The sequence below is a fragment of the Ptiloglossa arizonensis genome, chromosome 11 (genome assembly GCF_051014685.1).
Source record: "Ptiloglossa arizonensis isolate GNS036 chromosome 11, iyPtiAriz1_principal, whole genome shotgun sequence".
Lineage (NCBI taxonomy): Eukaryota > Metazoa > Arthropoda > Insecta > Hymenoptera > Colletidae > Ptiloglossa > Ptiloglossa arizonensis.
Genome location: NC_135058.1, coordinates 9,761,547 through 9,789,504, shown reverse-complemented (window position 1 = coordinate 9,789,504; position 27,958 = coordinate 9,761,547). Strand labels below are relative to the sequence as shown.

The following is a 27,958-nucleotide window of genomic DNA, read 5'->3' as shown; positions in this document are numbered from 1 at the left end:
AGAGGTCTGGTCACGAAGTAACGATTACTTCGTAAACGTTTCGCGTTAATACGAAGAACTCGTTTCCTCGCGTAGGTATAAGTGTGTAGCAAATACAAGGGTAAAATGGTCGAATTAGTATCCCAAGAACAATCGAATCGGGGTTAGGTTCGAGAATAATCTCGGTGTATGTTATTCTTTGTGCGTGGATCGTACTTACGTACGTAATAAGAATGACAATTCTGAGAATCTAATTATTGTACAATTCTTTCGGAAAAATTAAATTTTTCAATCACAAAAGAGACTTCTAGAATTGTTTAGACAGATCAAAGATCTTGTAATTCTGTGAATGAACAAAATTTATTCGATCACATTCTCTTCAGAAGTATTCATGGAACAATTGTTTTCCACTCACGACCGATCTTTTCTTCTCCCTAGAATACATCCAACTCGTACAATTATATTCACACGAAACTCTTCGGATCGAATTAACCACTGTTCTTAATTACCCTTCGTAAATTCTGTGACTAGAAAAAAAATTTCTCGACCACATTCCCTCCAGAAGTATTCATGGAACAATTGTTTTCCACTCACGACCGATCTTTTCTTCTCCCTAGAATACATCCAACTCGTACAATTATATTCACCCAAAACTCTTCGGATCGAATTAACCACTGTTCTGAATCACCCTTCGTAAATTAAGTGTCTAAAAAAAAAAATTACTCGACCACATTCCCTCAAAAGTATTCATAGAACAATCGTTTTCAACTCACGACCGATCTTTTCTTCTCCCTAGAATACATCCCACTCGTCCAATTACATTCACACGTAAATCCAAGGAACGAACGACGTCTCGGCGAATTCGCTCGCAAAACAAACGCGAATCGTCTGTACCCCGTACGAGCGATTCTCGATCGTAACGAAAGGACGCTCGCTTTCCCGGAAACGCTCCAGCCGGCAGTAGTCCCGATTTATCAACATCGTCTCCGGGAATCGCGAGTTCTTCCCCTCGTCTATCGTTCGTACAATGCTTCTGTCCGTCTCTCGCGTAGAAACGATTACGTCGAATCGCTCGGCGTGTCGTACTTTCCCGCGGCTCGAACAAATGGAAAGTATTTATCAACGCGTTCACCGGAGAAGGCCCCCGCTGTTTAGGGATGCGCGCCGCCGTGGAAGATGCCGCCACGGGGCACACTGGGGGGAGAGAGAGGAGGGGAGGAGAGGAGAGGAGAGGGGAGAGGGACGCGGTGCCCTGGTCACAGTTTTACAATCGAAATTTCTTCCTTTCGAGCGCGGAACGCCAGGCGCAACGGGCCCCGTTTCACTTTCAGCCGCCATCGGGCCCCGTCGAGCGGTCCCTCTCCCCACCCCGCGCCCCGCCCGACCCGCCGGTCGTACGTTTCGTTTGTTCTCGGCTGATTTTGCAACGGGACTCGTCGACGGGCCCCGTCACTTTCTTTCGCCGCGTCACCGGAAGCAAGAGATCAACCGTGTCACGCTCAAACGGACGCGGAGAGGTGTTTCTTTATTTCCGCGATGACCCTTCTCTACTCTTCGTTCGATAACGAATCACACGGGGAAAGTGGGATTTCACGAAGGTTACCATAGAGGTGGTATCCGTACACTTTGGTCCGAGTGGAGGGCGGGGCTTGTATTTTTCTACGGAAACGAGTAACGCACAAACGAGGATGAAATTGTTTTTTTCTTTTTTTTTTTTGTATACGTCGCACGTTGAATACGAATTTCAATTGCGAAACGAAATATTTCGCAACGAATCAGAGTTTTACGCCTATGACTGGGACTGGAAACGAATTTGAGGAATTTCGATTCGGGTGAAAATAAATAAACGACGAAGATGGTTTTGTACGAAATTATCGAACCAAGTATCGTAATGAAATAACAGCGAATGAAATTTTGCCCGTTCTCGAATGGAAATATTTGTCGAACACTTATCGTGCAGTGATCGAGTATTTGAATATTTGTAGCGTATTTTCGAATAGCGTGACGTAATCTATGAATCGAGTAACTTCAATGGGTCTGCCTGTTTAGTTTCGAGGTCCTGAAGTTGATGTTTGAAATTGAAAAAGTTTTTTTTTTTGGAGGTTACTTGCAAACTTTCTACATATATTTATTCATGCTTTGACAAGCTATCGAGGTATTTTGAAAATCTTCTACCGCGTGTATAAAAAGTCAAAGAACCCTAGATACCAACGGACAGTTGATCCCCAAGTTTCGAGTATCGTTTAGCCCTACTAAACCATTGCCATTAATCATACGAGAATACCATTCATCAAAGGATGACTTCTTTCTTACGACTGGGACGTATTGCACAGCACTTGGGAATATTTAACTGTAGATTATTTCTTTCGCGCCAATTAGCTAATGCACTTAAGTCATTTGGAATTAGACGAATGTCAGTCTTCAATTAGTTAAGTGTCGAATGATTAATGTTTACCGCGGACGTATACACATTATCCTCGAACAAAGCTTCCTCAATCGGAAACAATGCAACGCTCGTGAAACGACCCGATACGAGTCGAAGCAACACGCGTCAATTACTTTAAGTTCGATCGCGTCGTTTATACCTTTCGCGACTAGTTCCATAGTTCCGCGTAGAAAATAAAATAGATTATAAATCCAAGACCATCGAACAAACTGTTCCCACCTTGACGACTCTGAGTCTCGTCTTTTCGTGCAAACTTAACGACAAATGTATCCTTTGCTCTTAACTGGATAAAACTAAATTTCCAAGGATTTACACTCCATTACTAAAAACGAACGAGAAGTCTCCGTCGGGTACGGTGAAGCGAGCCGACCGAGCGCAGCAGTGGGGGGCGTGGTCGGAGCCAGCGTGGTGGGGGGAGCGTCCCCGAGCAGCCAATTAATTTCGTCCTCGCTCGACCGCTACGTTCGGCCCGCGTTTCGGTGAGCCGCGTAGTCGTCTCGTTGATATTTCAATGGTTTTTTCTATTTTCAATGATTGTCTCTACACTGTGGCGACTCTGCGTCTCGTCTTTTCGTACAAACCTAACGATAAATGTATCCTTTGCTCTTAACTGGATAAAACGAACTAAATTTCCAAGAATTTACACTCCATTACTAAAAACGAACGAGAAATCTCCGTCTTGTACGGTGAAGCGAGCCGACCGAGCGCAGCAGTGGGGGGCGTGGTCGGAGCGAGCGCGGTGGGGGGAGCGTCCCCGAGCAGCCAATTAATTTCGTCCTCGCTCGACCGCTACGTTCGGCCCGCGTTTCGGTGAGCCGCGTAGTCGTTGTCTCGTTGATATTTCAATGATTTTCTCTACACTGGCATCCACGAAGCGCGTGAACGTTACGAGAAACTGGTCGACGGATCGCCAAAGCAACTTTACATCGGTGTCTGCTCGATACCGTAACACAATGCACGCGAGTTGATACGTATCGGTATTAATGGACATGTCATTGGATTGGTTCCATCGGCTAGTCGCTAGCAAACACCGCTGTTACGCCGTGTTGCATCGAGGATACCTCGCGATAGAACCTGTTTCGAAGGGAGAGACCACCGCTCAGTTGCGTTAACTTGGAACGCTTTTATGCAAGATACACCTGCCTGCTTAGCAACATTTCGTTCACGAGCGTTTTTACGCCACTCTGGAAACTTTCAGTCGTCCGTGGCACTCCGGTGTTACGGACGAAGGCGGAAGAGACTGTGATTGGTCCGGTCGGAAAGCGAGAGGGTGAAAGTGTCGTAAACGGACAATGGAACGACTAGAAAAGAATGTACTCGGCTCGAACGATTAGTCGAAACGCGGCGTAATTCTCCGTTCGACGGCGATGCAACCGCAGCTGCGGGAACGTAGCATCTGGCAGTGAACCGGAGCTAAATTAATTATTGAAATTAATATCGACTTGCAAACTCTAACCGAGGAGTTGCACCGTGCTGTGGTAATTCTCGCAGTGTTACGAATTTTTTCACGTTTATACATTTTACACCAGAGGAATGTGCGTATCAAATACTGCACTCTCGAGATTAGATACCTGCTCGTCGCGACATAATTGAAAGGTGGAGAATTGGACGAAATTGGCGAAATTTCGCTTTCGCGAATGATATAGTAATTTACGCAAATGAAACGATTCGTCTATTACATCTATTACAGTAATTTCTACCGAATTCTTAAACGATCCAACAAGTTGAAATTTAAAAAATTTTCAACACTTTCGAGATTTCAATGCGCGATAATCTCAGTTACAGAACTCGACATTAGATACTCGTTCGTTACAAGATAACTCGAACCAGAAAATTGCACTAAATAAATACCAAATTCTAAATCTACCGATGTATCTATTCATTGCAGTAATTTTTAATAAATTTCTAAATAATGTAGCATTAATAAGATTTAAAGATTTTAAAGCGCGATAATTTTATTACAGTAAACGATCCTCTATAACGAACAACTAAAAGGACAGAATCTTCTCTGAGCAGTGTACTCTCAGAGTATACAAATACCAGTAACGAAAAATCGTTCGATAAACGAACGAGAAGTCGTCACGGGGCAAAAGTTGAATTTCGTCGTGGCACGTAATTCGATCGTACGATTGCCGAACGCAAGTAGAAATGAACGATCTACGTTTCTACGCTACGAATCATCTGCTTCGACAGAGCGTTTCATATATCTGGCAATTGCTCGCGCACCGAGCAACTTTCGCAATAGTGAGAGGCGTGTGCCGTTGCACGCACCTTTTGATCTCTCAGTGTGGCAGCAGGTCTTGCGCCTCGTGTCACCGTTGCATACCCGCTCTTCGAGCTTCGTCGCGCATTCGCGATGCAGTCTCGCGCAACGTCTACCAGCCGGCGATGCAACGCGCGCGCCACGAACTGCATCTCGAGCTTGCGCCGAGAATGATATCCCGCGAGCGCGAAAATACGAATCGAAACGATCGTTCTTTCGATCCACGAAACAACCGGAACGTAAGTAACATCGGATCTGGATTTGCGTAACGTGGCTACCAAATCGTGTTCAAAATAAAAATGTTAAAATTACGGTACGTGAAGAATTTCCATTCTGATGGAATTTCTTAGAAATTTCACCGTGATTTTTTACAATTAGTTTTGTACAAGACACGAGTATTGTATCGGGGAATAATTAAAAAATTTGCGTGATTATGTTGATCGATGAGTGTTACTCTTAAGATTGGGTTTTGGCGATATTTTGCAGTAGAAGATTTCTTTTTGTTAGTAGAAATTGACACGATGAAATTCTTCGTGTAATTAATCTGGAAAGGTATGATATTTAAATTGTATTATTATGTTGAAGTATAGTATTTAAATATATTATTATTTGAAGTATAATATTTATGTGTATTATTATTATTATGAAATGTAGTATTTAAATGTATTATTATTATGAAATATAATATTTAAATCTCAAGCTACGAAGTTTCCTTGTAGTAGAGAAGGTGAAACGAATTAGGCGGCGACTCTCGAGTCCAAAGCGTTGAATTTTGCGGAAAAATGTATATGTAAACTAGGCATTACGAGATTCGTTTTAAATTCATCCTGTTTTGCCGAAATACGCGGTCGCTTTTGAAATACCTTACGCGATGACGATAAAGCTTCTACCATCGTATCTATGGTACTTCCGACGATGAAAAAAATATTTTCCAGCGCACGTTGAATTCGTCTGCGAGTCTTTCAACGGATAAGCGGACAAAATGTACCGGGTCCCGGCACAGAAAATGAAATTTAAGATAAGCTTGAAAATTCGAAAGACAGAGATCACATATAAAATATCTGCTACGATTAGATCGGATACAGGATTCCATGAATTGAATCATTCGTAGACAAAAACGATTGTGATTCGTCCAGCGAATTGACAAAGATGGTCTAATAATTTACCGATACTCTTGTATATGAAATTGACAAAGAGTAATCGTTTGATCGATTATAGTTATCGACTATCCGATACACGATATCCCGTATCTTTGGTCTCAGGCTGCGAACACGAACGAAAGATAGCCAGCTGTTATACAGCTGCCGACGATGGAATAAAAATAAAGACGAAGAAGTAATTAATTCGACCATTCGCGACAGAACGAGTCGAACAGTGCTCACCAATTCGGGTCCCCTTTGGTTTCTATAAATCCATGGTGCACTTACCTGCAACAGAAAATAAATTTGAATCAGTTACGCGTTTGGAAATATAGTATTCTCGATCGATGGTACAGAAATTTTTATCAGATTAGATTCGTTGGTTCGAATTGAATGAATTTTTAACGTCACAATTTGCAACGAAAGTAAATACGGATCAAGATTCCGAAAACATTTGTAACGTCACTGTACGTTCCCTGTTTTTAAACGTATGTTACATAAAACGTGAAATATCACGCTTATAGTTCCACTCGCGGTAAAAACGCACGAAACGAAACTTGTTGCAAACTAAGTAACAACTTTCTTGTTTTACACGAATTTTTAATAGAATCGATGGTAACCGACATATCGACCCTTCTTACCTTTGGTGCACCGCGAGGGTAACAGTAAAGCCTCGCACGTATATTTACGCGACAGAAAGTAGAACGCGGTACGTTGTGCGTTAGAAAGCAGTTGAACGATCTTTAAATCGAAACGATTCAATTATTGAACCCGTGAGATTAACTCCTCGCAGATAGAAAAAAAAGAAATAGAAAAAAACCCACACAGCAACCTTTAAAAGTTACTCGATTAAATATTCCTTGTTCTAGACTTTTGGCTAGACGTTGGTATTAACAACAATGTGAAAGAAATTTCTACTTGGAGCAATCCCTTAAATCGAATAAATACAAGAAGCTGTCCTTTCAAATATTGTAAAAAAGTTTTCTAGACTTTGTAGAAATTCGGTCGTTAGGTACTTCGGGGTCACTATTGACCCGGAATGTTTCAAATTTTTTAATCGCAGAAAACTGTTCTTTCAAACATTAGAAAATAAATGCAAGAAGCTGCCCTTTCAAATATCGCAAAACCAGAGTTTTCTAGATTTGGTAGAGATTCGATCGCTAGGTATTTCGGGGTCACAGTTGACCCGGAACACTTGAAATATTTTAATCGCAAAAAACTGTTCTTTCAAACGTCACAAAATAAATCCAAGAAGCTACCATTTCAAATATCGGAAAACCAGAGTTTTCTAGACTTCGTAGAGATTCGATCCTTAGGTATTTCGGGGTCACAGTTGACCCGGAACGCTTCAAACTTCTCAATCGCAAAAAACCAGTTCCCTCAAAAATCTCGAAACACAATTCTCGTGCTTGTATCGGGTTTCTCGACTCGATTCGAACGCCCACAGAAGGTATACAATGTTGAGTTCTCTGTTCTCTCACCTTGGGTCCTATCTACGTTTATTTCGACATCGAAAAGAAAATATATTTCACGCTCGATGAGAAGTGTGCTCGCGATAGATATCGCGGGGTCGCCGGTACCCGTTGACCCGGAACGTTTCAAATTTTTTCAGGAGCCGAGTTAAGAAACGATACGTCGCGAAAGAGAACAGAAAGAAACGAAAAAAAGAAAGAAAGAGAAAAGAAAGAGAAAAGAAAAAAGGAAGAAAAAGATCCAGAAAAGGCGAGTCGTGGAACGAAATCCAGCAGGATCGATCGAGGGACACGGCTCGAGATACGAGAGAGTGTCGGCGCGAGGTAACGGTACGCAGGGACCGAAAGGGAACGACCGATCTTGATTTCGGGTCGCGGCCAGTTACGACCCGAAACTCGGTAGACGGTATTGTTCGGGCCGTTGCACGGATAGGCCTCTCTCATTTCCATGAGTTTCGTCAGCTTCCTCGTTCGCCGCTGCCTACTTACCCGGCATCGATTAAACGATTACGTTGCCAAACCGGCACGAATAGCGGTGGCCCACGATGATGGCTCCTTTTCTTTCGCGTTGCCAAACACGATCGCCCGCAGTTGCATCGCGCGATGCACCTCCGTCGAACGCGACGGGGAGGAGTCGAGTAATCGTTCCGATCGATCGTTTATGTACCAAAGACGGATTTACTCTGCGTTCGATTATGAAATATATAATTGTCGAACATTGAGAAGGTTAATTTTGTAGTTTATTTTATCAATTGGTATCCCGTTGAAATATTACGTCTGAGAGAGGGATCATTTTGTGTTCGATGGTAAATAGTGCAATTATCGAACATTAAGAAGCTTCACTTTTTATTTTACTTTATAAATTAGTAACTCGTTGAAATATTACGTCTGAGAGAGGGATCATTTCGTGTTCGATAGTTAAAAAGTAACTGTCGAACATTAAGAAGCTTAATTTTTTATTTTACTTTATAAATTAGTAACCCGTTGAAATATACGTCTGAGAGAAGGATCATTTTGTGTTCGATGGTTAAAAAGTAACTGTCGAACATTAAGAAGCTTAATTTTTTATTTTACTTTATAAATTAGTAACCCGTTGAAATATTACGCTTGAAAGAAGAATCATTTTGTATTCGATGGTAAAAGGTACAACTGTCGAGCATTAAGAAACTCAATTTCTTTATATTACTTCGTAAATTCGTAAAAGGTACAAGTGTCGAACATTAATAAACTTAATTCTTTATCTTCCTTCGTACATCAATAATTGAAACATCACGCGCGAAAGATGGATCATCTTCTGCACAGTGGTAAAAAAAAAAAAATAAAAAATAACAATCGAGAAACCCAATTCTCAACACCCCCATTTAACTTCACGATACTTCAAACCCATTGAAATATGCCATTTTGACTCCTCGCGCCATCTACCGTTATCGATAGCGAACTCGGTAATAGAATACCTATTGGCTGTAATTAGCTAACAAAGTGATCCTTCATGTTGGAAGAACTCGATTCGAAGATTCGATATTCGCCTGGATAGAAACCGATTCGTTGAATTTCCCAGAACCTCGAGAAGAACCGATTGGAGAATTCGACGCGCGCTTTCAAGGTATCGATCTCTCGGTAAAATCGATGCAGAGTCGAACACTCGTGATTCGTTGTTACACGAACTATAATATGTTACGTCACACCGGAACAGGGTAAAAGAACGACGCACGATCGTTTATACACGGGCTCGGTTCTGTCCGCGTGGAAACGCGGGACTCGGGAACGTTGCTCTTGATCGATCGCGATGATACGATTTTCACACTTCACCGGTTAGCGAGGCGCGAAACGCGATGTTGTGTTTGCCGAGGGAGAAAGTTCTTTCGAGGAAGGTGGTTGCTCTTCGAAATGGGCTCGGTTCGCGCCGTGAAATCACTCGTTTCCACGTTGCGGCTCTACCGAACCGTTTCGCGATTGTCACGAGTCTTTCGACGAGGTTAATCGTTTCGCGTTTCAACAAGGACATTATCGTCCTCGAATAAATTACATCTTAAGTTGTACGATCACGTTTCACGGTACAACGACTGTACGGTGCACGGTTGAAGGTATGATCGGACGGAAAGTTGAACGGTGTACGTTTACGGAATAGAAGAAATATTGAAAAGAAATAAAAGAAATATTAAAATTGAAAAGAAAGATCTGTGCACTTGTTCGAAATTAATCGACGCTCGTAAATATTCTAATCCGTAAAGCTGCTACAGTCGGGTCTTGAAGATAGTGTATCTTGAAGATAGTCTGAGCTCTTGATTGTTTCGCGTTGAAAAATAGACGGGATTAACATTTGTGTAAATTGTAATTACAGTCTTCGAGCAACGATTTTGCGTCCGAAATTGTACATTTATATTCCGCAGAGTGGAATCTGTATGGTTGCGAATAAAAAGAAAGAATTGAATACTTGGAAAGAAAATGAAAATTAAAAGGGAAAGTATACATAGGCTTACGTTCCTCGTGTTTTTCTCGATCTGTGCACTTGTTCGAGATTAATCGACACTCGTAAACAATCTGATCCATAAAGCTACTATAGTCAGGTCTTGAAGATGGTACACCACTTTGAGTTAGGTTTGGTTCGGGTGATGTGGAATCTTTTGAAAATATTTGAGCTCTTGATTGGTTCACGTTGAAAAATAAACGAGATTAACATTTCTGTAAAATTTAATTACAGTCTTCGAGCAATGATTTTGCGTCCGAAATTATACATTTATAATTGCACAGTGGAATCTGCATAGTTGCGAATAAAAAGAAAAAATTGAATACTCGAAAAGAAAAGAAAAATAGAAAAGAAACTATAGTTAGGTTTACGTTCCTCGTGTCTTCTCTTGCCATCGATCGATCTGTGCATTTGTTTAAAATTAATCGATACTCGCGAATATTCCTGTTCATGAAGATATTGTACTCTGTTTAAAAACTGTTGTTTGAAACTTCTAGGTTGGATGTACCGTTCGCGATCACGAAGATCAACACGCGTAATAGGTACCCCGCGAAAGTTAACACATCGTGGATTGTCTTAACGAAGAGGGACTTCATTTTGCAACCCGCGGTAACTTGAGATACCGAGATTCTGGCGAAACACACTGACAGTGATTCAGTGACTAAACGATCGTACAGCGTTGATATTCAAACGAACTGGGAAGAATGCAGTGGTCCATGTAGAAACGAATTGGTGACGAAACGGTGATTGAACGTCGACTTAGAAATCAAACGATAACGATAAAGAACATCGATCGAGAATGTTTCGTACAATAACGACACAGAAACGAACACAACCATTTTGAATGTTCAAACTCCATGGTCGACATCCTTTTCTAAAATTTCTGCAGCTGTACGGGATGTTCGAGATAGTAATTACGTATCGAAAGTTGTGTTTCGAGTACAAGTACGTAAAATTCGTACAATTGAACATTAAACGGTAAATAAACACTATTTTTTCTACCTATGATGTATTTAGTTGTTCGTAGAAATTTCTCCGAATTACTCGATGTTTTAAATAATTTCTCTACCTCGTTTAATTTACCTTAATTCGTACTAACGCTTCTCTTCTATCGTATCGTTCTCAATATGCACTTTTCGTATCGATGCAACTGCAATTTCGCGGTGCAATTCAAGGATCGCTGTAATTTTGAGTCGAGAAATAGTGAACATTTGAACTGCTGTAATTTTGTGAAAAAAAATCGTACAGTAGCGTACCTGGGCTTGTTTTAAAGGGAAAAGCCTTAACTTTTTCAATCTTGGATTGAAATTTCTGAAAGAGGCTTTTATACTCCAATGCGGGGTAGAGAAGTGAAGACTCTTTCCTCCGAAAATTGTACAACTTCGAGTGACTCTACAGAGTTGAATCATTTTTTTTCGCAATTTTTTCTGCGATGAATTTAAAGGCGAAAGCTTCCCCTTTACAACGAGCCGTTAGAAGTTAGCGTACGATTTTTTCTCACCGATTTATCGCACTTCGAACGAAAAGCGTGTCGTCGGCACTAGAGTAACGATCGTCATTCTGGAGGCAAAATCGCGATTCGTCTGTGAATAATACGCGACACCGCTCTCTATCGGTCCATTGTACGTAATTCCTTTCGTAAATCAAACGCTGTCGACGATGATTACCTGTCAGTGGCAAAATTTCCAAGAACAGTCTGTAATATTGTAAACAACCAAAAGAAGACTATCTTCCTTCGGGTTATTCTAACGCCAATGGTACACTTTCCGTTCGAAGTGCGATAAATCGGCGGGAAAAATTCGTAGATCAACTTTCAGTAGCTCGTTGTAAAGGGGATGCTTTTATCTTGAAATTAGTTGTAAAATAAATCGCGAACAAAATTAATTAAACCTTGTAGAATCGTTTGAATTCGAAAAACCTTTCGAAAAAACAATCTTCGCTTTCTTGCCTCGCATTGGAGTGTAAAAGTATTTAAAAAAAATATTCAAACTAAGTTTAAAAAAGTAGAGTCTACTACCTTTAAAACAAGTCTAGTAACAACGCTGTACGATTTTTTTCTAAAAACTTACAACGATTCAAATATCGACAATTTTTCGGTGCATAGTCAACGATCCTTTAATTTTCCTACGAAGTGTATTATTGTTATTGGTGTTAATATTATCGCTATTACACGGTCCTGGAACTTGCTGAAACTCGCCAGTGGTCAGCAACAGTTAAAATGACGATCCACGGTCGTGTCCAGCTGCGAGCGATTCGAGGATCTCAGTTTACGACGACGATAAACGACGAGGATCGAATTCACGTACAGCTTTCGGTATCGGCTGCGAGAGAAGTGTAAATTCTATGAATGCACTTTCACATTTGGGCGTATGGCGACACGTGGCACGACTATAGTATGCTGTACCTGTGAAATCTTAAGAATGAAGCGCGTCTGAGGATCCGTCAGTGTACAAAAGTGTCGAGAATCGAGACAGAGGAACGACGAGAACAACGAAACATCGTTCTTGAAGTCTGATCGAAATTGGTAAAATTTTCTACAATTTAGAAACAAATTTGAGAACTATTGTACCAATTGTTTCAGTCCAAGTCACACACTACCAGTCTGATTCGTAATACACCATTTTGGTCCACACTATGAGCCTGACTCGTAACACTGGTTCCAGTCCAAGTCACACGCTACTAGTCTACCTCGTAGACTATATTTCGAATATATACCTCGAATACTATATACTATTCAAATCGAGCACCGCAAGTCTGACTCGTGGTTTCATCGAATGAGTCGACTCGTCCAAAGTTCTCAGCAGATCCCAGTAAAGCTCACAAAGATGCTGGAAGTATCTCAACGACGCAACGTAAACAACAGAGACCGACGTAACGTATACGTGACACAATACCCGGTGTAATCGTGAAATAAGAACGAAATCACGCAGCTGTGACACCGGCCAAGCTGTCGAAACAATTTATCGACCGGTTTCGGCCACGGTTCGGTAACACACATTTCTACTATCGCGACTCTTCTCATTATTCATCCCTCGTCGTCGAGGGGATCAACTTTCATCCGTCAGTTTCCTCGACAACTGCGAGGCGCAACGCAGCTTTTCCATCGGCCTCGAATTCTCACGTCCGCGAGTATTTTCATCGTACTCTAACGGCCGGTATTAAAACGTGATTCATGCTCGTTTCTTTATAAAAAAAAAAAAGAAAAAATACGGTAGAAGGATAAAACAACCGAGCCCGTTCGTTATCGCGGCGAAGAAACCAACGCGATCTTCTGAACAGAGCTGGGGAACATTTCTCTGAATAAGGAACTCGTACGTGGAAGAAAATAATAAACACGACAGTTTATCCGTTAGTCGTTGAATAAAATCAAAATTATCCAATGAGATACTGTTGATACGTATTATCAATTATTAATTTCCACGAGGAAGGAATAAAAGATTGAACAAACGTCGCGATTAGATCTTTATACGTTGGTTTTATTTGTCATGGGTTGGGGAATTTTAATTCATGGTAAGGTTGGTTAATTATTTGTCGAATATTCGATCACACGAACGAAATAAGTAGAATACTGTTCGAATAGGACACGATTGTATTAGAACTCCGTTTTATTATTTAATAATTGAATCGATCGAAGAACAGTGCAGATACAAGGTTATTCATTTTTTAATAATCTTGAAATTATATATGTAAAATGTACAGAATTTCACGTAGGGATTGAGAAGAAGGTGTTTGAAAAGTTTTAATCTGTTTTTTGAAATATTTTAAGATATGGTTTTTGGATTCAATTGAAATCGAGACAATATTATTTATCGCGCGTATTTTCATTGTTGTTATAGTATTATGTTGCACGGTGGATTACTTTCGTCTTTGGAAGTTCGAGTGTTGATTTGCTGCGTGGTAAAATCTAATTTCGAGGAATTTGATGATGTAATATTAAGACCACGCAGCGAGCAAGGTTTACCAGCCAGATGGTAATACATTCTAGTATTTTATATATTTACGGCATAATATGGTAATTTTATAACATACCGGAGAGAAGATCTCCGGGCTTGATAAAGAGCGGTTCATGTGTGTACGCGGGGCAAAAGTTTGTGACACTCGACGTGTTTAAATTGGACCGGTTTAATTCAACCGTTAGTTATCTCTTCGACTATAGAACTTTTCGATAATCTTCTAAGAATTACCTATTTCGTTCACTGGAACGTTTCGTTCGTATGCATGACCCGATAATCGGTCGATCTGGGTTAGGTCGATGGCGAGATGAAATATGTAAATACGTCACCGGTATCCGCATTATTCGAATAGTACAAATACAGGAGTACTATTTTATTCGAGTAAAAATATTCGTATAATGAAATATGAATATTTTTCGAACAACCGAGGAATGTATGGTTTTCGACATTTTTAAAAATCTTTGGAGTCACGTTTGAATATCGCTACGATGTGGAACATGTTTGAATTTGAGAAAAATGTGTAACATTTGAATACAAAGTGGCTGTATACCAAAAAAAAATGAGTACTGTAATAGTTGCCTACTGAAACATTCAACTATTAAAATAGTCGAGTACCGAAACAATCGAGTAGTAAAATACCCATAACTGAAATAGTCGAATACAAAACTGCTTGTATGCTGAAAAAATTGAGTACTGTAACAGTCGTCTATTGAAATACAAGAATAGTCGAGTACTGAAACAATCAGGTACTGAAATAGCCGAATACTGAAATGCTCGTATACTGAAAAATTTGAGTACTGTAATAGTCATCGATTGAAATATTCTACTACTAAAATAGTCGAGTACCGATACAATAGAGTACCGAAATAGTCGAATACTTAAACGCTCGTATACTGAAACATTTCAATACTATAACAGTCACCTATTGCAATATTCTACTACCAAAATAGTCGAGTACCGATACAATCGAGTACCGAAATAGTCGAGTACCGATACAATCTTGTACTAAAATAGTCAAATACTGAAACGCTCGTACACTGAAAAAATTGCATACCGTGACAACAGTCACCTATCGCAATATTCCACTGCTAAAATAATCGAGTACTGATACAATCGAGTACCGAAATAGTCGAGTACCGATACAATCTTGTACTAAAATAGTCGAATACTAAAACGCTCGTACACTGAAAAATTTCAGTACCATAACAGTATCGCCTATTGCAATATTCCACTACCAAAATAGTCGAGTACCGATACAATCTTGTACTAAAATAGTCGAATACTGAAACGCTTGTATACAGAAAAAATCACATACCGTGACAACAGTTGCCTATCGCAATATTCCACTGCTAAAATAGTCGAGTACTGATACAATCGAGTACCGAAATAGTCGAGTACCGATACAATCTTGTACTAAAATAGTCGAATACTAAAACGTTCGTTTACTGAAAAATTTGAATACTGTAACAGCATCGCCTATTGCAATATTCCACTACCAAAATAGTCGAATACCGATACAATCTTGTACTAAAATAGTCAAATACTGAAACGCTTGTACACTGAAAAAAATCGCATACCGTGACAACAGTCGCCTATCGCAATATTCCACTGCTAAAATAGTCGAGTACTGATACAATCGAGTACCGATACAATCTTGTACTAAAATAGTCGAATACTAAAACGTTCGTATACTGAAAAATTTGAATACCGTAACAGCATCGCCTATTGCAATATTCCACTGCTAAAATAGTCGAGTACCGAACACAATGAGACAGCGAAACAGTCGCGTAGAGAAACAACCGAATAATAAAATAGTCGCGTAGCGAAAAAGTCGGGTCCTGAAATATTGGACTGGTCCGTGGCGTATAGTCGGTAGTAGTCCCCGGTGGTCGAGTTCTCCTGGTTTTCGCGTCGCGGCGTCGGTACCGCGCGCGCCTGTTTCCTCGCGGTCCTGTACGCGCGGTATGCATGTGCCGGCTCGCCGCCGGTCTGGCACGGAATCGCAGAGGCAGTTTCCAGGCGACCCGGAGATGCAGAGGCTGGCTGCTCTGGCTGGCTCGTTGGCTGGCTGCGTTTCTAGCGTCTATCGATCCTATCGGCGAGGCTTCGGCGACGTCGACGGCCACGCCGAATACATTTTCACGCTCGGTGCCATCGGAACTGTTTATACAGGGTGGAAATTTAAAGGTACCGCGGTTCAGTGTCTGCGAGCGTAAAGGGTGCTTAGAAATTAATCAAGAATTGAAGTTCCAGGGACTTCTGGCTCGGTTGGTCACGAGTTTCTCCATTACTTTTTGACTCGTTTCGTTCGAATCTACTCGATTATCGAGCATCCCCTCGTTGCACGAATTCTGTCCCTGGATGTCTCGAAGAAGAGATTGTTTCACGTTTACGCATCATCGGCCACGAATCGATTAATACTCGAACCGAACGACAAGCAGGGACTTGTAGGGCTATTAGATACATCCGTTAGAAAACATAAAACTTCACTTGCGAACTACTCGGTTTTCGATCGATCCCATTATGCAATAAAGGGTGAACAGCCGCGCCCGAATTAACTCGGGATACGTGGATAATCGAACGAAACCGTGCTCGGTGATTTATAAGATTGAGAGGGAAATGTAAGGGGAATTGTAGATTTTTGAGATTTCTAATCGTTCTACCGAGACTTCTGAACGTTTAATAAACGAAATAAGAAAATATCATGGTTTTGAACCGACTACCGGGGGAAAACTCGATACGGAAGTTAGCTGGATTCAATTGCAACTTTAATCGTAATTAATTGTAACGCAAAAGGAACGCGAAAAGAAGTTACGAATCAATTCGATTGTTTTTCGCACGCTTCACACAAGAGTTTTCTTTTTGTTTAAGCGAGGTTAGTTGGGCGAAATGGTCGATTATCCTCTTTTATCCTCGACTGTCCGATCGTTTGTGAATTTTCGATTCCGCCTATACCTCGATTCATCGCGATCAAAGATATAATTCTGAATATATTTTAAAATGTAAAGACATTTTCAATTTTCTAACCGAATAGTTTTTATGCAAGTGTTTATACAACACTTGTTTCTTATTTTTACTCGTATATGCACACAGGCTGACGGTTTATTTTCGAAACACTCTGCTCGTAATATACGGTGACTCCATTCTTTCGGTTGCGTTTTGTTCAACCAGAAGACCTTACGATCCACGGAATAAACAATTGTGACTTTAACGATGTGAAACGATAGACGTCTGTTTCAAAAATTTTAATTTTTACTTATAACGAGCGTAAAAAATCGATTGGGCTCCGGATGACCGGAATAAAAATTACTAACTCGAACCTTACTCAAACCTAACCATTCTAACAACTAATTTAATGAATTAACTTCGAATTAGATTCGGCTCGGTTTATCTAATTCGAACCTGATCCATTATATTAATTACTACGTGGAACAGTCATGTTTGAACAAGGTTCGGGTTAGTTTGTTTTATTCCGAAACTATCCAAATCGCTTTTTACACACGTTATACGGCTGGTCGCTCTGATGTGTTTACCGAAACTGTGCGTAATCGACGATTCAACGCTTACGTTATTAATTACTGACAAGTTTTACTTTAGATGCTGGAATTTTATATATATTCGCAGCTTTTAATTTTACTGCCTCGTTGCAATCAGCTACGCGCGTGTTTACGTTACAGGATATTCCTTCGGACTGATGTCATACATCGCTCATGCCTCGCACACACGTACACACGTGTACTCATACATACGCGTACATACAGTACCATACACAAATGAATGTAGATACACGTACATGCACGAACGTACACGAATATACATGAACATACATATACATACATACAGATAGATACATCAACGTACACGAGACACATACCCATACATACACGAACAGACGTACAGCTAGATACATCAACATACACAACGCACATACAGTTAGATACATCAACGTACACAACACACATACAGCTAGATACATCAACGTACACAACACACATACACATATATACACGAACCTATACGAATATACGCGACATACACAATCATACATACACATACACACACGAACATTCACGAACATACCTACACATACGTACACGTCTACGTACGACGTATCGTCGACACATTGAATCGAGATATTACCGATTTGCAAACGATCGTATCCACATAATTCTTAACAATTTCAACGAGATTCCTCGCGCGAAAACGGTGAACCTTTCGTCGAGTTCGCAACGACATCCGGTTCGAGAGAACACGGCATGCGCCTGGTACGCCACCGCCACTCGCGCGTTGTCCACTTCGAAGACGCAATTCGATTCCCAATCGAAACCAGAGGCTATACGCGCGTGTAAGAAACATTCGCGGCATCCGACGGTATGCGGCAAGAATCCAGCCCCCTCCCCTACCCTACCCCCCACCGATGGGATACAATCGTGATCTAGAATGCGGAAGCGTTGAATTACATACTGGCAACCAATTAATTAACGGGCGAGTACGTCAATCGAAATTCCCTGCTTAATCGATGCCGGCTGGTGCGCCTCTCGTCCAGGCCTGCGCCTGTGTGGAGGACACTGCTCGTCGAGCACTGTGTCCCCTTTCCAGAAGAGAGGCGAACAAAACTTTCTAGCGACAAACAAGCAACGTAACCGTGCCATCTTCCGCGTTCGATAAGCGAATCCACGCTTTGGGTGTACGTAGTCGACGGCCGGAATCGTTGAACGAAAACTTGAAAAATCTAGGAAAGTGGTCATGGGTCGAAACGGTTGAACGAAAATTTGAAGAATCTAGGAAAGTGGTCGTGGGTCAGAATCGTTGAATGAAAATTTGAAAAATCTAGGAAAGTGGTTGTGGGTCAGAATCGTTGAACGAAAATTTGAGAAATCTAGGAAGATGGTGGTCGTAGGTCAGAATCGTTGAACGAAAATTTGAGAAATCTAGGAAGATGGCGGTCGTGGGTTGGAACAGTTGAACGAAAATCTGAGAAATCTAGGAAGATGGAGGTCGTAGGTCAGAATCGTTGAACGAAAATTTGAGAAATCTAGGAAGATGGCGGTCGTGGGTTGGAACAGTTGAACGAAAATCTGAGAAATCTAGGAAGATGGAGGTCGTGGATCAGAATCGTTGAACGAAAATTTGAGAAATCTAGGAAGATGGTGGTCGTAGGTCAGAATCGTTGAACGAAAATTTGAGAAATCTAGAAAGATGGTGGTCGTGAGTCAGAATCGTTGAACGAAAATTTGAGAAATCTAGAAAGATGGTGGTCGTGAGTCAGAATCGTTGAACGAAAATTTGAAAAATCTAGGAAGATGGTGGTCGTAAGTCAGAATTGTTGAATGAAAATTTGAAGAATCCAGAAGAGTGGTCGAAAGATTGGTACAGGTTTATTTTTTTGCACTATTCTTGGCCCCGACGATGTGTATTTTACAGTCCTCGAATTAAGGCCACTTGAGTACCACCGATAAATGGTAAAATTCAAAGTTTCGTAAGTTTGTTAATATTCATCAAAAAGCGTTGGAAGAGAAAACAAATTAAAGCTTAAACCTTCTACTTTTCAATGCCTTTGGCCAGTATTCCTTTGGTCGGTGCCCGAGGGGCGAACTTCCCTTCAAAGTGGAAACTGTCAGAGTATAGAAATTTCTCGATGTTTGACACGACCTTTAGCCTATAAAAAATAAAGTTCAGAATTTATTATTCGTATCGTCAAAAATTACGATAATTTTCTTTCGAAGTAAAGATAAAGTTAAAGATTGAACATCGATATTACGACAAGATTCGATGCAAGAGTTCACCCAAGTATTATATAATAAAAGAGTACTTGAAACTGAAACTGATCTGGTACCACCCATATGGTAATTTAAAAAAGTAGAGATAAAGTTAAAAATTAAATATCAATGTTACAGCAAGATTGAATCCAAAGATGTACACATTGATAGTAGAAGAGAAAGAATTTGGAGCTGAGATTGAACCGATACCATGGATACGATAATCGAAGAAGATACAGAAACTCACCATCGATGGTACACTAGGTTGGAAGCAGTTTCAAAGAAATAAGACAAAACTCGGGAAGTTTCGTCGAAGACAGAGATTAGGGCAGGGTTCATAGAACAAGGAATATACAACGTCCATTGGAACCGGTGACGCAGTGTTTACAGGTGAGAAGTCACGCGTAGATTACGACACATTATACCGGCATTCGTGTATAACGTTGTCCAATTGAACGTAGAACATGTAATTATCTCCTTTAATTACGACGATACGCAATAGCAATATCCGTCCCCTTTCCGTATTTCTCTACCTCAAGTTAGGGATTTCGACGAGGTTAACCATCATCGTTCTCTTGGTTTCGAATTTGTTTAAAAAAATACAGAACGTTGAAGTTTACGTCACTATTTTCACAAAACTGCATAGATACATTTTTTATCTCCAAAACTATAAACCGTATCGAGCCTCCCTTTTTTTTATTTCGTCGAGAAAAATCGATCTCTCGAAATTAATTTTGCTTCGGGTAGGTCGAATAATCGTTTTTGCAAAAGGAAAATTATAAATGAATTCTTATTTCGCAAATTTCGAGTCGAAGATCTGGTGCGAAAAATTACGAAAAAATACAACCTCTTTGAAATTTTTTCTTTGAAATATACAATTTTCAAAATTGCTTCGTAATTAACGTTTCTGCGAGCTGCTAAAGATCGTGCTCCATTTTGGATAATCAACCTCGGCTACTACGGTCACTGAATCGTAGTATTAACATGTATGGAATTAGTTGTAAATTTCCAAAATTCTCCACAATTTCGCAAGAAGTCCTCAGAATAAAAATCTTCCACTATTCGGTGCACGATTGCTTTATTAGATACAACTCGAGACACTTTGTACATCCACTGGACTTCTTTCCAATGTATTATAAACACGATCTACTTCTTCGATTGTTCGTTCCTCGGATATTAAAGTTGTACACGTTAATGGAGCCACTCCTACGGATAACAATAATGCATAACTCACCACCTCTACTCGATCGATCGACGTCGAAATGCTTTCTGTTGAGGTATCGTTAGTATTCTCTACCAGTGAACCAACGAGATGGCCCTAATTCGCATAACGTTGTCCATCTTCTTTATCTTCCACGAGATATTAATTTCACACGAGAAATATCGCAAATGTACGCATCTTCCGTAAAAGTAGAAGACGATTCGTTCATTTCCAATGACATTTATTGAAAAGCTTTCGCAAATGAATGACCCAAACCTTTCGGTTGCAAGGATTGCTACACCAGTAACGACACCATCTTGAAAAATATATTTGTGGACTTACAGGAAGCAGTACAACACCGTAGAAAAATTCCTCGAAGGCTCGAGTACTTTCCAGTGAAATGCTCGATAATATAATAGGTTGTTCGATAAGTTTTGTCGTTCTAGAAAATTTATCGAACAGTACTGTTCAATGTTCAATGTTCAGTGTTCGAGAAGTTTTATCGAACGACAAAACTTTGAACAACCTAGTGGAGGCTTCGACGAGTATATTATCATTTTGGATAAATGTTTTGGTACAGTCTCGACAACAGTTTAATTTATCGATGGAAGACTCTGGACGAATCGAAGAACAATAGAGTGGAAACAAAATATATTCGCGTTGAAGCGTTTTATTACACTGGATCGATCGTTCGAGGTATACTTCTTGCTCGAAGTAATAGAGAGGAACATTAGGATTGTTTCGTAGGTACAAATGGGGCATCATTGAAACGTCTACAAGACCTACCGATTTCGATTACAGACATTCGAGCAATCTAAAGCGAGAGGAGTACGATCCGCAGACCGTAACAGCTGGGCGCGTGGGTCAGTTACCTGAAACGGGATGCAGCGAGATCTTTAACAGCTCGTCGAGACGTTAATTATGAAACAATCACGCTAGAAATTACATATTTAATAGAGGAAGCTTGGAAGGATCCGGTCGTGTTTTTTCTCGTGATTTTTAACGCGAAACCTGCGACCCGAAATTTGTAAACGAGAGTTTCTTGAAAATTTTCGAACCAGAAACTGGTGCTCGAATCGAAAGAAAATTGATACCAAGAGGCCAATTTATACCTCGATACGATTGATGATTTCGTTTGTGCAGTCATTTTTTTAACTAGGCAAACAATTGCAGATTTTTATGTTTCGAACTTTTTTAAACAAATTCGATCTTAGGAATATTATGACTTAAACTAAGTTCAATCGCACCAAAGTTGTTAACTCCGAGTACGTAGTAACGATTATTAATATTTATTTGTCATTGTAGCAGATATTTCCATGCTGCAATATTTAACATAACTTGTCGGTGAAAGGTAGATACTACGCGCCAGTATTCTCGTAGAGTTTAAGGATAACTTCGATTCTATTGCACGTCTATAAAAGACGTGCAGCGGTACCTCGATAAATGCAACACGGATGATAGGTATACGTGCCTCGTTACATTCCGTTGACGATTGGAAGGGATGGTCGCTTAGCAACGAGTGAAATTGAAGATGGAAGGAACATGTAGCAATGGTCGTAAGTAGCGGAGATATACTGTGTAAGCGGGGTGCCTTATTGGATCGATTACCTCGATCGTTGCGCGAATTCCTGCAATTATCGAGGTTCTACTGTAATGGGAGATACCGGAAATTCCTAACAGGTTCAGATTTTCAAATATTCTCGTGCACGAGACGGTTATCGAAGCTCGACTATCTTTTTACCCCCACTGTCGTTAAATATCGTAACATTAATATCAAATAAAAGTTGTACGATCATTGCCAACAAAACAATTCTCAATCGAGAGTTACGTAATCCTCGTTCATCGATTCACTTTACATTTTTCTACATTGTGCCGGAAAAATACTTGCAAGGAATTAATTCGTTAATAATAAGTATCTTAAATTAAACAGTGCAATGTTGTATCAACTTTTCCCTACTGACACACAATTTCTAAATTCTCTATTCTTGAAAACCCATATCCTAATTCTCTCAATGTCACCTATTTCAACACACTGCTTCCCTAGAGTTCTAAATCAAATATTACGATTGTGTATCGACTCTCCACTATCAACCACACAATCCCCAAACCCTCCTCTTATTCCCAAAAACCCCCACATTGCATTCTCCCAATGTCACCTATTCCATCCCACAGCTCCTCACGGAATCCCCTCAACAGATCCTAATCCCGTGAAAATCGATACCGATTTCGCCGTCGAAATCAAGGAGCCACTTTCAGTGACGAAAAATCGCAAACTGGCCGTATATTCGAAAACCTGGCCAGCGAGTTGTTCCCCAGGGTGGTGGGTGGTAAGGTCGGGGGTCTGTCGTCGTATTATTTCGCGCGAGCGGGAAATTACCATGACAAAGCCGAAATTGGCTGCACTCGGGCGAGCTAGCTAGCTAGCTAGCGAACGAGCGAGCGAGCAGCCCTAAGCAGCGCGGCACCGGTGGTGGTGAAACACAGCTCGGGCCTCTGGCTTGTGTGTAGTGGCACGTTGTTGCGCAGCGACCGTCCGCCTAATTGCAGCTGACGGCCGCTGGAAGTCCGCCCTTTAGGATCGGGCCGTGCTCCGCTCGAATCGAGCCTTCGAGCCGAGAATTGCTACGTTGTTGCCGGGAATACGATCCACCTATTACCGGGCCGCTGCAAACACGCTTCACCGTGCACGTCGTTACCGAGGCCACGCTTAAGAAACAACGATGGCCCCGCCCGCCCGCTAGCCCGTTTCCCCCCGTCGTGTTAAGCGACGAGACTTTCGCGACGGGGTACAATTAGAGACGGAGAATCCCGGTTTGAAGGGCCCTTCGGAAGTTGGAATTGAAATCCATTAGCGGACACGGAGACGTCAATTTGCCACGGGGGCCAAGATTTCTGCATTCGCGCGCGCATTCCGGATCGCTGCGAGGCCCGCGAGAGCTCGTGGTCCCTGTTTCCTTGCCCTATTCTTGCCCTAGAGTCCTAGAGTCTTCTTTACCACCAGCTTTACCACCAAAGTTCAATATCCAAGACACCCAACACTCCCACTAAGGTCTCAATAATATCTACATTGCCACCTCCAAAGTCCCAACAGTACATTACTACTTTCAAAGTCTCAACAGAAGACTCGTGGTGACGCGGTGCGCTATCAACCGCGAGGAACGGTCTTAATAAAATTAAATACAGGTGGATCTTGGTAACGATGGTTTGGAGGAGGATTTGGTAGTGGATGTGAGCTGGTGGTGAAGTAGTTGAAGTTTGAGTTAGAGGATGAGTATCGGTGAATGTAATGGTTTGGGTAGGGATGGTAGAGAAGTGAGGATTTGGTAGTGGGAGTGGACTGATATCGATATAGCGATAGAAAAAAGTGGAATTGAATAAAGGAGGATTTGAAACTGAAACTGAACTGGTACCAACGATTTGGTAAATAGTGATCGAAGAAGGTACAAAGATTGTATTATACATCGACACAGAAATGAATATACTCTTCATTGAGAAAACTCATTGTTTCAAGGATTTAGAAACTAGAGACGATGGTTTCGAACGAAAGTTTCGGAGGACACGGAGCTCCTAGAGTAAATAATATACAGGTATCACGGGAGCAGGTGACGCAGTGTTCGCAGGTGAGAAGTGACGCGTAGATTGCGTCGTATCCATTACACTAGACGGATTTGCACTGTCCATATTCTACTTACTCTTGGTACTACGTTCTTCTTAATATGGGAATGATCTTCCTTTCTCTCTGCAATACCTTCGGTTATAGAAGCAGCACGGAATAACGTCTACGCTTGTTGCGTGTTCTAGTTAAGAAGTCTGAATGTAACAATGGCCGATAGATGACACTACCGGTAACCAAAGTCCAAATACTCCTAAATAATCGGACGAAAACATCGTGTACAGTGGAAAGCAGAAAGAATTGACAAATAAAGAATAACAGATTCGGAATGATATTGAAATTGGAACCAAGTTGGAAGAGGTGTAGTTAGTTCCACCTGCCTATAACGAGGAAAAGCGACGGGAATTAACAAACAAGGAGTACAAAGTACCTACGTATAATGGATAAAATAATTGAATAATGTAATATAAAAAACTACTCTGAGAAGAACTAATACAATGGACCGTTAATTTCAGATTCCTGTAACTATGGATTTAGATGAGAAACGAGAGCCAAATTAATTGCAAATATATTTGCAAACTTTCGAACAATCTTCGCTGATCTCGTTTAGTCGCATGTTGTTACGAACGAGGGGTCAATAATCCCACATTCCTGGCGGAACAGTTTGCTCGAAATCCCTACGGTACAATTGTATCGTTATCTACGGTAGAAATTCGATACTTCTTTCAACAGTAGAGACACTTCTCTCAACAGTAGACCTACATCGCTACCCCCAAAGTCTCAACAGTACACCGACATCGCTATCTGTAAAGTTCCAGTAATATCTACGTTGCCACGTCCAAAGTCCCAATAGTACATTGCAACCTCCAAAGTCCCAACAGTACTTACATCTTTAGCCCCATACTCCCAATAGTACATTGCTACCTCCAAAGTCCCAATAGTACACGTACACTGTTACCTATGACAAAAGTTCAATATCCAAGACACCCAACACTCCCACTAAAGACCCAATAATATCTACATTGCCACCTCCAAAGTCCCAACAGTACATTGCTACCTCCAAAGTCCCAACAGTACTTACATCTTTAGCCCCATACTCCCAATAGTACATTGCTACCTCCAAAGTCCCAATAGTACACCTACACTGTTACCTATGACAAAAGTTCAATATCCAAGACACCCAACACTTCCACTAAAGTCCCAATAATATCTACATTGCCACTTCCAAAGTCCCAACAGTACATTGCTACCTCCAAACTCCTAACAGTACATTGCTACCTCCAAACTCCCAACAGTACTTACATCTTTAGCCCTACACTCTCAACAGTACATTCCTACCTCCAAAGTCTCAACAGTACACCTACTCTATTACCTAAGACAAAAGTCCAACACCCAAGACACCCAACGCTACCACCAAAGTCCGATTTCGAATTCCCAGACGATTCTTATCTCATCACACGATCGTCCCAACAGTTTCCACAGCCAACCACCTAAATGCTCCATAGTCGTCGCAACGGACCCGAGAAAGCAACGCAGCTCGCTCGGGGCACGCGCGTAACACATCACGATCGCGTTTCTCGGGCGTCATCGTCAGGAGCATCGTCGAGGAAATCAATCGCCACCCCCAACCCTCTCTATTAGCGTATCTCGCGGATCCTCCGCTAAATCTTCCGCCACGGATTCCCGGTGCATTAGCGATCGCGAGTCGGGTTATATTCACCAGGCTGGTGTCTCCTCCGTGTCGTGGGTGTGCACGCGTATCGGAGCGGTTGCTCCGCGCGTATTCGCGCGGCTCCTTTCGTCTTCCCTCGCTCGCCGGAATAATTTCCACTCCGCAACGACGGCCCAGCCTCCCGAAGGCGGCTTTGGTCGGAAGGTGGATGCATATCGCGAGCCCGTATATACGCCGCGTACATACGGGCCGTGTATGTACGAAACGCAATAGGTACCGCGAACGAGGGCTTCCACTATTCTCAAGTTGGCTGCACGGCTCGTGCACCACGATCCCCGCGTACACATACAACCCCTGTCAGAAGTATCGGGACACTTATCGAAGCCGAATCTAAAAACTGTTCCGAAATCATCGAAAGACCCGAAGAAGGCCCAATTTGGTATTTTTTGACACGAAGTACACGTAGAGGTACGTGGACCTAACGAAACGAACCGGTGTAAGGATTTAACGTCACCCTCGCATTGGGAAAATAAATATTGGTTAAACGATCACTGGAATTTCTTGAAATAGTTTCTTGAATTAAATTTCCAGGCTCGTCGAAAGACTCGAAAGAATATTCCTCTGTTGAGGAACAAAGAAACAATCGCCCGTTGGAACAAAATGTTAAGGGTTCGACTTTGCGATTTTCTATAAAATACAGGAAAGTATACAACGTCCACAATTTCTCTCCAAAGCGATCTTCGCCCCTTCCAACCAGAGAAATACCGTGTGTCCTGATACTTCTGTACCGGGATGTACCAGCTCGCAGAAGCGCGTACGCGGTGCGCGCGTGGTCTCCTTCACTGGCCCATATTGAAAATTCAGGATCCCCTGGAAAAGTCGATCGTTTCTGCTTTTTCGTTCCCTCCTCTTCTCCCCTCTCTCTCACTCTTGATCAGCCCACACGCGCCTCCGCGTACGTAGCGGTTATGTCATGCGATAAAACGATTACGAGCCGCGGCTCGGCGCGCGGCGTAACGACGTTTCTACGCCGAGATTTAATCGACCTTCGCTGTAGCAACTGTTGCAACGACTTCTTTGACTCTTGGACGGACCGTGTGCTATTTCTGCGCGTCGTTGGTTCCCTGTAAATCGGCACAGGGGGAACCTGTAACGCGTACGAACGCCGCGAGTACGCGCGACCAGTATACGAGGTGCATCACGATTTTGTTTCGGTAGCAACGCCGCGCAAGAAGCAACTATTTGGCTGCTTAAGTGCCGCGACAGATGGAAAATGTCCGCTTGTCCGCGAAGATCGGTTGGAATTCAACTGGCTCGTGGGAAAGGGATTCTTTCGGCGCAACGGAGCTCCGAGATCGCCGCTGAACCGGGCTCGAGGAAACACCTGCGTGTATCGGGGGCCCCCAAGTGCAATTAACCGGGGTGACTGATACGATAAGGAGTTGCCTCGCGCGGTTTAAATACACGTGGCACCTCGAATCGAGGACGAAGCTGGTTTTCTTGTCGATGATACTCGATTCGTATCGAATGAGAGACTATGATCCTCGTTTTGTCTCGAATGAGAAAGAACGATCTTCGTTTTGTCTCGAATGAGAAAGAACGATCTTCGTTTTGTCTCGAATGAGAGACAATGATCCTCGTTTTGTCTCGAGTGAGAAACTATGATTCTAATTTTCTCTTGAATAAGAAACAATGTTCTTAGTTTTATCTTGAGTGAAAAACCATGATTTTCATTTTGTCTGAAATCAGAAACTGTGATCCTCGTTTTGTCTCGAATGAGAGACAATGATCCTCGTTTTGTCTCGAATGAGAAACTATGATTCTAATTTTCTCTTGAATAAGAAACAATGTTCTTAATTTTATCTTGAGTGAAAAACCATGATTTTCATTTTGTCTCAAAACAGAAACTGTGATCCTCGTTTTGTCTCGAATGAGAGACAATGATCCTCGTTTTGTCTCGAGTGAGAAACTATGATTCTAATTTTCTCTTGAAT

At 41.6% G+C, this 27,958-nt stretch overlaps 1 protein-coding gene across 3 annotated transcripts in view; it reads right to left on the bottom strand.

The window, feature by feature from the left end:
- Positions 1 to 27,958, bottom strand: part of Mam (neurogenic protein mastermind) — a 380,463-nt gene that overhangs the window by 238,290 nt on the left and 114,215 nt on the right. The window lies entirely within an intron of this gene.